The 14,612-nt window shown below is 35.5% G+C and overlaps 1 protein-coding gene across 2 annotated transcripts in view; it reads left to right on the forward strand.

Annotated features, from left to right (window-relative positions):
* The window catches only part of LOC128678835 (GAS2-like protein 3), a 67,647-nt gene that overhangs the window by 29,596 nt on the left and 23,439 nt on the right, over window positions 1-14,612 (forward strand). For both annotated transcript variants that reach the window (XM_053760666.2, XM_053760667.2), the window contains exon 2: window positions 6,693-6,732. The gene's annotated coding sequence lies outside the window, so the exon portion shown is untranslated. The remainder of the gene's footprint in view (window positions 1-6,692; window positions 6,733-14,612) is intronic.

Consider the following 14,612-nt stretch of genomic DNA (forward strand, 5'->3'; position numbering starts at 1 on the left):
GCGGATCAACCACAGGGATAAACATACGTCTTCCATAATGATATATCAATAAGAATGATCTGATCCCGGAAAATTTACATTATTTCCACGGGAAACAAATTGACGATCGGGAAAAAATTAAGTGTCTGCTGTATTACAATGAGTTTGAGCCGATACCTACTTCACAGGTATAGAAACCCTGGAAGCCATGAACTAGGCTGAGCAGCCGCTCGTTGAGCTCCTTATAAAGGCTGCTCGGTAACAGTGATTGTAACCTGGTTCCGATTGTTCTTGTCAACAGAACAATGAGTGTTTGTGACTGTTCGCCATAAGTCATCTGACTTGTGCTTTTGTGGAAGTAGTTCTTTGTACTTACTGATGTTGCAGTGGCTAGTACCGCGGTAACTAGGTAAGTGGCTACGTTGTGAAGTCAAAATAAGTTTTTTTTATAAAAATGATATTTTGAACACAAGCTTTTTTATTATCAAAGAGATGTTAATGCATTCACTTGTTAATTAAACGATGCTGTAACCAATTCAAGTGGTTAGTGTTTTAAGGATTCTCCGTTGTTTCTTGTTTACATAAATTGCTAAATCCATTACCTATGGCCCAGTGGACACTGACTTACTTTTCCTCCTTCTTCATTTTGTTAGTGTAAATTGATGTGTTATAAAACGTCGAGATTTTCGAAAAGTATGTGATATGTAGTTTGGTTTTTACTGCCTTATCATCATGATTAACGTTAATGACGGTATCATGTGTCGTTTCTATATACATATACTGTCTGTTTCTATATATTGCAAAATCTTACCACTGTGCTATACCTGGCTACAATTATCTAAGACGCGAAGGCGCGTGGACCCCGCCCTAGAATAGGACAACTCCTATCCTCCCATGATAGTCGTACGAAGCGACTAAATGAAAAGACGCCTCGAAAACTGATAGGCAACAAAAGCATTCTCAAAGGGGGTCCAACCGTTGGTAAATTCACAGGCGAATGTTGGATTTCGGTGTGACACGTCCTCGAACGCAACCGAGAAATCCGAGAATACGCGAGTCAGACTGAAATATTGAAGGATAGAAAGTGCAATGAAGTCGTCATTTGCAATCGTAAATTCAAAACAATTGTAAAAGTAAAAGTTCCCTGCAATAAAACTTCTCACGCTACCGAATGATATAGTTATTATATATTAATTAATAGTTTTGGTCAATGTCAATGCACCAACGATTGCGAGGTACAAGCGCGGGCCAAAGCACTAAACATATTATTGTGGAAACAGTCACAGATCCTATATAATAACACTAATAATGTTAAAATTGTATTTCAGTATTGCATGCCGAAAGGTAAAATGTAGCGGTACTAATTTCTATCTATATAAAATCACTGTGTTACCTACATTTGCAATAAATAATTTGATTTGATTTTGATAATACATGTAAGTGATACTGCTGATTTGTGTTATGATGAAAAGGAATATAATAATATTATGATTGAATCACGATTGTTTGATGGAGAGCAGCTGCTTCTGCAAGTGTTTTCTCTTTTGCAAAAAATAATATATCGACTAACTGAGCATACTGAAGATCAGAATGTCGGCTGAATCAGATCAAATTGCGAAAAACAGTTTTTTTTTTTAATTTCTTTATCATTTTCAAAAAACCGCATTGTTATAAATTACACGTAAAAGCAGACTTGCATTCATTTCCATAGAAAGCGGAGACTATTCGTTGCAATAATGAATTCGCTGGGTGCAGCGCTGCAGTGCTCGCGGCGCGCCCAGACTTCTTGTGAAATTAAAATAAGAAACACGGAGATTTACACTGACTTCATTGTACACATTTGTATAGGAGCCGCGTTTTATCAAGTTTTTCCTATAATATTTTTGTGAGAACGTAAACAAAATGGTTCTGAGTGTGTTCTCCTTTTTTTTTAGAGGCTACTTATATCCGTAGACAATATGCAATGTCTGGAAGTTTAAAAAGTTTAGATACATTTTATAGCTGCTTTGACATTAAATGTTAATTTCATTTGGGTTAAGCTCCAAGGAACTTTTTATAGAGCTATGTATGTATATATAAGCCCTTGGGCTTAATCGTAATTTATACATAAATAGTTGTTACAGTATCGCCATTAGACAAATGGTCACATAATCATGAGTAGTTCAATAAACAACACGAGGAAATCTCGTAAGATTTGATTGACTCATGAATTAGTGAAAATATCGAGTAATTTTCAGGTAATGCAGGAAGTAAGAGAATGTTTTCCTTCCTCCAATTTTATGCCTTATGAGTTTAATTAATAAGTAAACAGCCAGCGTCCAAGCAACTGCAGTTGCTTGGATCACGTTGTCTTGCACGGATCGCTATGTAGTGGTAATAGTGGAGAATTGGAAATAAATATGCGTTGGATGATTAACTGTAGACTGTATTATGCATTCTTCGTACATTTCGGCGCAGGAATCCGCGGGTAAACGTCTCGCATTCCGACTCGCAATCATTGAAATGAAATGGCGTGTGCAGTTCGTTACGAAACCACGGTAATGATGCGGTTTTTAATTTCACATTCATCATGTATTTTACGTACATAAACTGTAAAACATATTTTACACTTAGTATGTAATAATAACAAATATTTCAATTTTATTATTAAACTCTGGTGGCATAATGATTGCATTGATTAAATATATTGAGTGGTAATAAATTATATTGAATATCTATTTCATAAATTTTTAAATTTAAGTAAGATGTAAGTAATTAAAAGATGTAAGTAATGTCAGACTGAGAGGGATATACCTAGCTCATGTAAATCTCTGTAAACCAAAGTTTAATGTATTATATTAGCGTGCAGTAGAAATATGATTATGATAAATTTCAATGTTTGCCTTTGTGAAGTTGACACGAACGACGATTTAATCAAACAATATAAAAATAATTTTTATCAAAGACTAAGATTATTTCACTTATGATGCTGAACTCGTAATAAATATTTTTTTTTTTCAATTCCCTACACACAACTCTAGGTTGAAACAAAAATTAGTTAGACTAAAAAAAGTACCTGCACCCTTTTCGATGCTCCAATGTCACAGACATACATACATATGTATGTAGGTACTTACAGCACTGTATGTACAGGTACTTTTCACCAGTGCACAGGATAACAATCTTTAATTGTAAGCAGCTAAAAAATCTATTTAATTGTGCAATAAAAATCAAAATTCGAACACAGACAGTTTAGACTGCCGGTTCGTCCGTTTGTTATTGCAATTGCGCGTTTGTTTGTAAACAAGCAAATTAGTATTCATTATTAGCGGCTCGGAGGAGGAATGGGCGTGAAATAAAGCGAGTCTCCCGCTCGGGATGAGAAGAAAGCGTGCTCGTTACCGCGCTCACTGGGTTTCTCTATTGTAATGTGGTCGATGTAATCCGATGCCCTTCGATAATTTGGGTGTAACCTAGTGCTTATATATATATATATTAAAAATATTGTATTGTTGAGTTAGTTCATTTAAAAAAGTCACTACTGGCGTAATAATTTTACTGTAAGTCAACTGGCGGCTTCCAAATTGAAGCTATATTTTCTTTGTATAATAAAATTACTAGAATACATGAAAAAATAAAAGAAATTCAAAATTATCTAGCTACTTTCTAGATTCCTAGATTGCTGAGCATCGAATTCAGGTCAATTAATTGTCAGTTGCACATTGCAGAATTACAGAGCTGTCGGGGAACGTTATTATACTTGCGCACAATTATAACCACACACCACCGTCCGTAGTGCCTGTTTGTTGCTGTTATATTTCAATTTTATTGGATTATAGTGATGTGATAACAAGACAATATCACATCACGACCCTAGCTGATTAAGTTCCAACTGATAAATATAGTGTGTGGTATGCAAGAAGTGTGTGGTGCGAAGACAATGAGAATTAATTCATTATCATTGTCTTCTTTACCTTATCCCATCATTTGGGGTCAGCGGTTCACTATCTTCACTTCATGAAATATCATGAAAGTGATGATATAGAGTCCATTCCTTGGTCTGTGCGAACAACATGAACCTGCAAGTTGCAACTGTTGACAATCGCTTCTCTAAGGCTTGCAACAAAGCAGGCCCCGGCTTTCACTGCAGGATATCCACTCCGGTTTGCATCACACCAATTTGCACAGTCAGTAATTCAAGCCAAATTCTTTGTTATGTTGCATTGCAACTAATTTACAATAATAAATTCATTATGCTTTATCAAACAATTTGTAAAAGTGAGCATCGAAAGACATGATAAGGATAGCAGGTTCAAGGAAAAGATGTGTCAAATTTTTTGCACATTCGCTTAAAGGGCCAAAATGTTTTATCATTGAACAATGTAATTAATACCAACTACAGCCAAATATATTTACATATTAAACTGGCCGACAACAGTCTGTTATGTAACGCTGCACCTGTCGCAGGCCGCTTTTGGCGATGGGCGGCGAGCGCCTGCCCTTCAGACCACCGGCGTTAAGGTCTGAGCGAGCACCATTCGATGTCTGGATCTGGCTACTTCAATGCATACATTATCAAGATTTTAATTTAAATGATGAATAAAAGCAAAACAATCACTTACATGTGTAAATTAAAGACGAAGTTTTTGTTCGTTCACATTTTACATATATTATGTTTTGTTCATTCTTCTGTGCAACAAAATTTACAATTTAGACTTACATTATAGATCACTGTACTAACACAACTGTGTCCCAAGGCTTGTCAATCTTCTACCGAACAAAAAATTTCTACGGCTATCTATGCTTCTCTTTTTCTAAACGAAGTACTTATGTAGTAAGTATGGAGTACATAATCTGTAAGCGATAGAAACTGTTGTGTAAATTCTTCCTTTTTTGAGTGATTCCATCTTAACAACAAGTATGCATATCACATTTACAATCTAAGCCCCCCAACTAAAGCGCATATAAACGGATCGCTACCGGCCGTCTACCGCCAGCAGCTATACCGGTCGGCAGCTGGTCCTGATCTATGTACTTCATTATTCCGCTTCCTTCGAAAGTGAAACCAGAGTCCGAGACCACTTGACCCCAGCCCTCACTACCGCATGCTACTTTATAGATTAATGGTAATTTAATGATCCATGTAATGAGTTGTTACCATTCAAGCATTATTGACGGTGCTTGTCTTACTAAACGTAGGCAAACAGGTATGTCAATCAGTTGACGCAAAATTACTGCAGCTTTAAAGCTAAAATCATTTAACAAGGTTTTATCGGCTCCGTGTAGTCTCTTAAGCTCTCAAGTATATACGCATAGGCATAAATTTCAATAACTTTGACCTTATTCGAGACATAAGGGACAATACTGTAATGGACGAACAAGATGCAGTACCCTCTGATCTATTACGACAGATTGCAACAATTGCCACTCCATTGGTTCTAAGCTTTAGGCCTTAGGTACATCAGAGGATGATAAAACCCACAGAAAGCACAAATCGCTTTCGCGTAAACAACTCAATTGCTTCCAATCAGCTTAACAAGAAAGTTGAGAAGATCCCTTTCTTCGAAAGTATCAGCTCTGGCTATATCGGCTTGCAGCCTCGCCTTTTGTATAAACGTGAAGGTAATGCTGGTGTTGGTCGTGCTCCAGCTGTCGAAGCCCTGTGAGTTACGGTCGAGGTTTCACTCTCGACGGGGCGCCGCCGCCTCACGGTCAAGGCGAGAGGTGCAATCACGCCGAGCGAGATTTTGGACCACTGTTTATGTTTATAACGGCTGTATTATACAATCGTTATCGGCGTCTTCGTCACTGACCGATTACATTACAGCCGACCTGTGGCATAATCTACTCGGAATCCGTAGGAACAAAATTTTAGAAAGAAATAAATGTGGCTTCATATACATTTATTTATATTTACGAAAATATTATTTCTTCAAATTTTAAATATAACAATATATGACAATAGATATATATGACAATAGGTTTACTTTGCCATCTCGAAACTTGTAAAGTTTATTAGAATCCGCAAATGACTGAAGTAATCTAATATTGATATTAATTACATGACATATTAAAATATTGAATTTATATAAAACTAGCGGCCCGTCCCGGCTTCGCTCGGGTAAAAACATAATAAATGATACCCCTAAACTTTCCTCAGTTTCAGTGAAAACCGCATGAAAATCCGTGTAGTAGTTTTTGAGTTTATTGCGAACATGCAGACAGACAGACATGGTAGAGGACTTTATTTTATAATATGTAAGGATAAGGATAATAAATCACAATTGTGTTAACATCGCCGTCACACCACATTCACTTTTACTAGACATAAATATTCAGATCAATTCAAGCAATAAACCAATATGTTAATATGTTCGCGGGTCCAGCCGCTATCAGTACACAACATGACATAACTTTATGTTAATGGGCTGATCGTAGATTAATAGCCTAATTTGTTAGCTAGAGAATTATACCTATTTCATTTTCTTTCTAGGAGTCGATAAAAGTGATAATGTTTGGAAAAATATACATAAAACATCGTGGAATTGATTAAAATGAATTTATAATTTAAAAGTTTATGCAAAAATTATCAGTTTTGTAGAGATCTTTCTTTTTATGGAGAATTAAGAAATCGAGGCAAAGATCGATCAATTTGAATAACATGTATCTTGAATCAATTGGGTATAAAAATTAATTCAACAAATGTTCTAATTGATATTATTTCTTGTTTACAGTTCACCGCTGGTTGGAGAATGCACATGATTTGAGAACTTGGTAAGTATTTACACATAAAATAGCTACTGAAAAAAATTCTGTATAAATTTCATCTAAATTCGTAGTCTGTACATTTTGCGTTATTTACTAATCAAAGCCCAAACATACATAAAACATTGGCATGTAAGTACAATTTTGACATATTAGCTAGTAGTTATATCTCCGCTGATTGTAGGTTTCTCTCCCTCTCTCTCTCTATCTATCATGTTAGCGTATTCCTGATTTCTTTGTGTTGAGCGTGCGCTTTCCTACTTTTTCGTCTCCACTTGCCCTGTCGGCGGCATCCCTAGTCGTTAGACCGACGGCACGTATCCACTGACTGATTCTTCTCACAGTAACTAAGAATACGATTTTTATTTCCCTGTTGATGCATCTTATTTGTTCATATCAGATGATATCTCAATTTATTTAATCGATTTCGATTAATCGCGAGCACCGAGTCACAGCAAATCGATTTCCTTCGTGGTGGTCCATAATTGGTACGCGTCATAAGTGACAATTAACAAGTCGGAAAACACAGATGGATGGCAATTAGCTCGAGTGCGATCGCTAGGTTTCTTTTACAGCTAAGAAATCAGACGAAATTAAGCATTTATATTACTTACCATGTGATTATGATTAATCGCTTTATTAACCTTATATCTCCAAAGAGCTGCTTGACATCAAGTGGCGCAGAATAGGGAAGAATGGAAAATTCTATGTTTATGATATTCTGGCTCAAAAAATAACACTTATTGTTTCGTTCTTTATTCATTAGCCACCTTTTTCTAGCGAACGGCAAGATACACGATCTCAATTATTATTAAATTACAACTATAAAAATATTACACATTTTCTTATTAATCTGAAAGTCTGAGGATAATTTCAACGTCTTACTTATGCGTTCTAGAAACGTGGAAACTATATTTATAGATGCACTCGTTGATTATGATTACAGCGAATAATTATAGTATCAAGTTGAAGTAATGTCGTTAGTGAGCGTGACAGTTATAAAAGTTACAAAATCTTCTATAATATATAGTTAGTCAGATTCTCGATCGGCTTTCTACATAGCTGTAGCACTATAATTATGCGGCGATAAACGACTGTCGGTGACAGTTAGTGAGTACGCGATTATAATTACAGCTATAGCTGTTGTTACGGCGGCCGCCTTTAATTCTCATGTTGCTGTTAGTAAAATATGTTGCTATTGCACGTAATGTAGGTGTAATTTGTATAATATGAACTATTGAGGAGACTTGGTAGGTTGTCTTTTTTAAAGTTACTGTTGAAATAATCTGTAATTATTTATTGATACTAATTGATTGATTGATAATTATTTCTTTTTCATTTGCCTTACGATATTATTAAGGAGTAATTTACGATATTAGCAACTGTTAATAAATCCTGAAAATCTTACTTTAAATAGGTAACGACTAACAGCAGTCATGAAAACTGCGAACAAACCAAGGAGCAAGCATTTACTTCAAGTGATTATTAAGCGCAAAAAGTCGAGTGCGTTTCTGTTATAAAAGTCCGACATTACCGATCGGACACACCGGCCACCGCTCACTGGTGGAAACTGTGATTTGTTTCGCTGCTTCTTGGACAGGTAACTAAGAATCGAGAGAAAATTCTACATTTATGGGTTTAAAGTGCGGTGTCCAATCAAACCAAAGTTAGAGAGATACTAAAGAAACATATCCGTAAACGGAACATTCTGCAACTATTTTTTCTGATTATAAATTTCGAATCATGGCTAACTATATATTTTTCAATGATTATGTACTTACAAATCCTAATCTACAAAGTTGAGTACTTGCTACAATAATATGTACATAAGCTTTCAGATACTTGTTGAATTCGTGTCAGCTGAAATCGTAACTGACCTAATCCTACCACCCAAACGTGGTTTTGCGTAAGACTTAGGTCAAAGCCGATTGAAATGATCAGCTTTCTTCGCGCAGCCTGAATAGCTTATCGGGCTGGCTCGACCAGCGACGGCCACAGCCTTATGTAGCTCAGCGAGTACGTAAGGCTGTAGCTCCGGCACTGACTGACGCGTTTGTAGTTGTTACGTAAATGGTTGAAAGAAACAGTAGTGGCGTAGCGTTTATTGTTAGCATCCTAAAATTGGTAGACATCTTATTTAAATGTTGCAAAATACTCGACAGTTATTGTTAGAGGAATCTTTCTTAAAATGTCTGCTTTTATTCCTACCAAAGATAAAAAGACAACTATCCTCTATGTTCATATCTTATTTTATTTCCCAAAGAATGTGATGTAGGATATAGTGACCAAATTATTATTCATATATCTAAACTGGTACCAAAGTTCGTGAGTAGGATTTGAAACTAGCATTCTGTGGGTCACTGCTTCAAATATGTTCCCTTAACTAGCTTCTCATTTACATACGTACGTAGGTCATACATATTTTTCGTAGACAATAAAAAGTATTCCGTTAGGACCCTATCAGAATAGGTCAAATGGTTTTAGAACGATGGTTTTCTAAATGTTTCTGATAACTTGTATAATAGATGGAATGTTGATGCATGTCACGATAAAATGTTATAAATCCGAGGACTGACGTGGGTTCGTGACACTGATTTAAACTTCCAATTGATTTTTAATTTGAGTGTTTGATATGAGTACGTGTTTTCGAATTACATAACCTTTGTATACTGATATTTTACCATAAGAAGATTAACGGGGTAGAAGGTTTACGACTACATACAACACGTAAATAAATAGGTATTCTAATGTAATATAGGTATTCTAAGGTAATCTATGGGTATTACTAAAATAAAATTACATGCAATGGGCTATACTCGTCTTGTGGTGACACAAAATAGATCACAACACGACTTGAAGACAAATAACTGAAAATAAGTACAACTAGAAATGTTATAAGAATGGACACCGGGACCTACTGCAGACGTGCTTAGTCACCTCCCCACTTCAACAAGAGATCGCTTTCGATGTTACTGGATAGGACATTGTCTGCAATTAATTCTAAATCAAAACCAACTGCAAGTCCGTCTGTCTGACTCTGGATTAACTGACAGCGACAGTTGTAACGGCTATCTCTCAGATAGGGAAGTGTCTGTCACACCGAGGTCAGCTGGTCAACAAAAATAAAGATTTGATCAGATTCATATCTGAATCATGATGGTATTTAATTAATTGAAGTTTTAATTCAACTTTCACACTGAAGATAATTTACACCACTAGTATATTAATTAATAAGTTTTTTATGGAATTATTGAAATCCGTAAGAAAACCTGTAGTTTTTGAATAATTATACTATTTCGTTCAGACAAGAAGACGCAGCAGGGACCTTGTTTTGTGATAGGTATATGTAACTATGATGTGATATGATTGATTTATAAATTAAGTAAACAAAATTTCTAGAACGTTTGGTTTCAGATGCGCTCACAAATTATAACGCATAGCATATTAACCCTAATTAGTTGTTACATCATGGCCGCAGCCTGTTTACGCGCAATTAATAATAGGAATACAGTTGCAACATTGCATCTCTGAAATTACGCGAATTATTCACGTCCTAATGTTTATCAGAAATTGTTTAAATCTTAAATGTAACATTTTAACCCATTTCTTATTAGCGACCGTGAATATGTAAATGCATGACGATGAAAACTTTTAGATAATGCTCATCCGCCTCTGTTACTTAACACATTGTATTATGTGCAGTGAATTTTAAATATATTTAACTTAAGCTAATAAATTTTGAGGAATTTTTCTACCATTTGGATCGAAATCTTGTCCTAGGAATTATGGAATCTGTTCAAATAGATGAGTTAAATATATTTAACTTAAGCTAATATATTTCGAGGAATTTTTCTACCATTTGTATCGAAATCTTGTCCTAGGAATTATGGAATCTGTTCAAATAGATGATGGTTTCATGGTCAAATTTTATCATAGGGAATTTGTCATCGGTGGTTTTAAATCCTTAACACTACCACTACAGGGAATCAAAGTCACAATACATTTTTCTATGTACGATGTCTGTCGTCGACAGAACGCCTGGGCCTATGCATAAATCTCATTGGTTCGGCAACTGACTCAGCGGAATCTGAGACGTATGGGTGCCCGCGAAGAATCTTTTGAATTATTTAACTTATTAAAACTTACGGTTATGTAACGTACATGTAACTGGATTCAGTGTTTGACTTACTTTTAAATGCTGAATCTGTTTCTGTTATCGTTTGCGTAATTTCTTCTCGTTAACATGCAAAGATTAATCAGCTTATGTAGTCATCTCCCCGACGGAATCAAAACCAATATTATTTACTTTTTTTATTATTTTTTATCACGTTAGAAGATCATACATGCATAAATATACATGTCATAAATATTCTCAAATACAAACAATATTTACATTAAAGTATTTTTTTCAAAGATTCAAAGATTCAAACATTTATTTGCCAACTATGAGTCATAATTACAATACAGGTGTTATGTACAATTTTGTTCTTATCATAGCAACTCAGCGAGTATTGCAAATGTAGTCATTACAGTAGTATATTTTATATAAAACAATGTTAAAATAATTGATTTATCATCATCATACGTGGAGTGAAACACATACAACGACTTTCTTGGCACTTTTAGTGGTTTGCTAATGCCTTATTAGTTTTACACACAAGTTGATTGATAATCAAAGAAAGTGCAGGTTTTTTCAACGTTTTCCATGTTGTTATGTAATCTACACAAGGTAATTTTGCTACAGTGTTAATTCTACATTTATTTCTTTTTTACGGAAGAAAGTTTGTATACCGCATACGGCAGCCCGTACTAGGAACACATACACTTATGGTGGTAAGAACTGCTGCAGAAAGTTGATGTATTAGTCAACAGTCCATGATAGCCTAGTATAACTAGTTTGGGCAAAAACAGGCAACGGGAGTTTTAGTAATCTTGTTAGCCTTACATTGGAAACGCTACTGAGTTAACTAATTAGAAGAAGTGAAGTGGTTTCCAGTGTAATCCAGATTAACTATAAAACTTTGAAGTAAACTATATAGATTAACTATAAAAATTGCAGTAAACTCATTTCTAGTCAATAATTTAATGATGTCGAAACCTCGTGCCTATTACTATATTAAAATTGGGCGAATTGATTTATGTTTAACCGCTATCTTTACTGTCAAGGCGTTAACTAAGGTGCGGAAAGGTATGGAACGAAAGACATCAACAAAGTACATAAAATTTAGTGACTACGAATATCTTCCAAAGCGGTTTCCCAGCCGATGACTCATACATGAATGGTTGTTTGTGTTAACAATCTGTTTATTTCTGATTAAATATTTCAAAAATGAGATCTTATAAAAATGAGGCAATGTTTGCATTGTTTCTTTCTGTGTATGAGGTGGAATTCGTGTATATATTAATTTCGTCCTATCTTATGTCTTGAAATTGCATCGAAATGCTTCTTGCGTGAAATCCTTACATTATAGTGTATACCGGTCTTAAAATTTTCAATCATAATTTAATCTTAACATCCGTTCAAAAATCTAATCACGTAACTTTTACATAAACGTCAACGTTGAATTAAATCGGTGGAAAATGAAATAATTGCGAGCGAATAAATTGCAATCAGCGTCCTTTAGCACGCCACGTTACATCGCGGCAGGCCGAGATAGATCGATTTGAATCGATTGGGTATTAATTGAATCGCCCGCGGCGACTGTTTGTCGATTATGTTATCGATTCGATACAAGTACCCTGCACAATCTGCCTGGGCTCGCTTTTTTATGTCCTTGGAGCAAATTGAAATGATGATAATAAGGATAAAGTTTCAACTCCACAAAAGTATATGAAAACCTTAGTGGCGAATAATGAAAACATGACTATCTCAAGATAACCGAGACGGTGTCTATCACGAGAGCACTGACTGTCTCTGACTCTCCGTGACAACAACACTCGTCAACCAGCTTTGTTCCCTTGACAAATCTCATAATGCAATAAGTCTGTGACTGTTACATGACTATTAATTACTAAATACTATACTTACTTAACTATACTTAAAAAAACTTTCATATACTGTAGAGATCTATCTAGATATATGCTATTGAGAAGAACAACCGTTATCTACCCTGAAATTCCTAAAAAAAAGAGCAGCTCACTCGTCGCATGACATTGTTTGGGTAACGATGGATGAGAGTGCCTCAGGACCAGAGTAATAGGGGACAATGAAGGGAAGCCCGTACGTAAGTACGTAAGCAGTGCGTAAGTATATGTGGGCTGAAAATTAATAAGAATTATTTGTATCTATTATATTATTTTCAAGTATTTTGTATAATCTTTTTAACATTATCATAAGAATTTTAAAATGTTTAGTATGCAATATGCAACTGATTGCGTCACTTCCTGTTACTGAAACCGTCTTGATGCTTTCACACTCCATCAAGGGCGACCGTTATCTACGAGTATATCCAGATTACATACAAACAATCTATTTTACTACAAGACTACCTAAAAAAGGAAACGTAACGTTCCTCTATATTTATTATTATTTTGTGTACTTCTGAAAGTATTTTATGAAATCCTTACAAATTAGTGTCCATGGATCAAATATCGTCAAAATAAACATTCCTTTTATCTCAAAGTAATATTATTTACCCCAAAATTTTATTCCTTACGGGATTTTCTATAAAGCTCTTATATCGCAGTTTTATATTCTCACCCTCAATATACATAACAGACAGTAGGCGCCATCTGGCCCGACATGTGTCCTGCTCCGGGTTTGTTCACCATCTGCTGCTGTATAGTCGGTATAAATAGATCCTCTGAGGTGGTTCGTCCCGTTATGGAGATGGCCTTGCTTGGGCCGGAGATTCCAGGATATTAAAATAATAGCTCTGGTCTGAGTTGACCTAATTAAAGCTAGATTTTATTCGATAAGGCTGGGTTTGTTCTTTAGATTTTTGAACGTGTTCAAAAGTTCCAATGTTTACATGAAACTCTTTCGTTTGATGCCCTACGCAACTCTGTTGTATGTATGTAAGTATGTACGCTATAAGTTATATCTTTTTCTTTATAGTCGTATTCCTCATGACTAAGGGTCATGGTCATTACATGGAATGAAACACATGTAACAACTTTCTTGGCATTATTAATGGAGTGGTTTGCCATTGCCTTCTCCATTTCACACACAAGTTAATATAATCAACAAGTGTGCAGGTGCAATGCGATGCAATGCGATCTCTAGTATTATCTATAGCTTCATGATTGTTTCCCATGACCGCCATCGTCGTCCTGCCCATGACTGATTACACCAGTGACGTCACTGCGAGCCGCCCATCTCACAGACGCAGCAGCACCGGCGCACCTGTTTGTGTTGCATGTAATCTTAATGGCTTGTACAAATTGATGCTTTCTCCTGTATCGGTCATTACTGATAGCAAACAATGACACTTTCTCTTGACTAATGTGGGAATTTTATCGGTTAATGCCCCATCGTTCATTTTAATGCTAACCGCCGTTTTATTTTTAAACCTTTTTATTCTTAAATCCAGTAAGTGACATCGAGCAACGGCATTATTAAAAATTAAAATAGCACACAGGTCAGACGGCAACATAACCGATTATTAGCTCCGACGCAGTCGGCCAATGAGAGATCAGAAAATTTGAAACAAAAGCTACGAATTGTATAATACTGGGAGTGTTATAAAATCCGTAGTTAGCTGAAACTCGAAGAATGACTATTTAAATGAGAAAGAAAGTATAAAGTATCGCCATTATTTCTCAATATTTCACAGTCCAAAAACCAATCAAACGACCGGCGAGTTATCATGTAAATCTGAAGTTCGCTTTCAAAATTGCGTAACTTTCCATTATTTTCTATTATTCTATATTTCTGGACGTGAATAGAT

Source organism: Plodia interpunctella, chromosome 20 (assembly GCF_027563975.2).
Source record: "Plodia interpunctella isolate USDA-ARS_2022_Savannah chromosome 20, ilPloInte3.2, whole genome shotgun sequence".
NCBI classification, from domain to species: Eukaryota; Metazoa; Arthropoda; class Insecta; order Lepidoptera; family Pyralidae; genus Plodia; species Plodia interpunctella.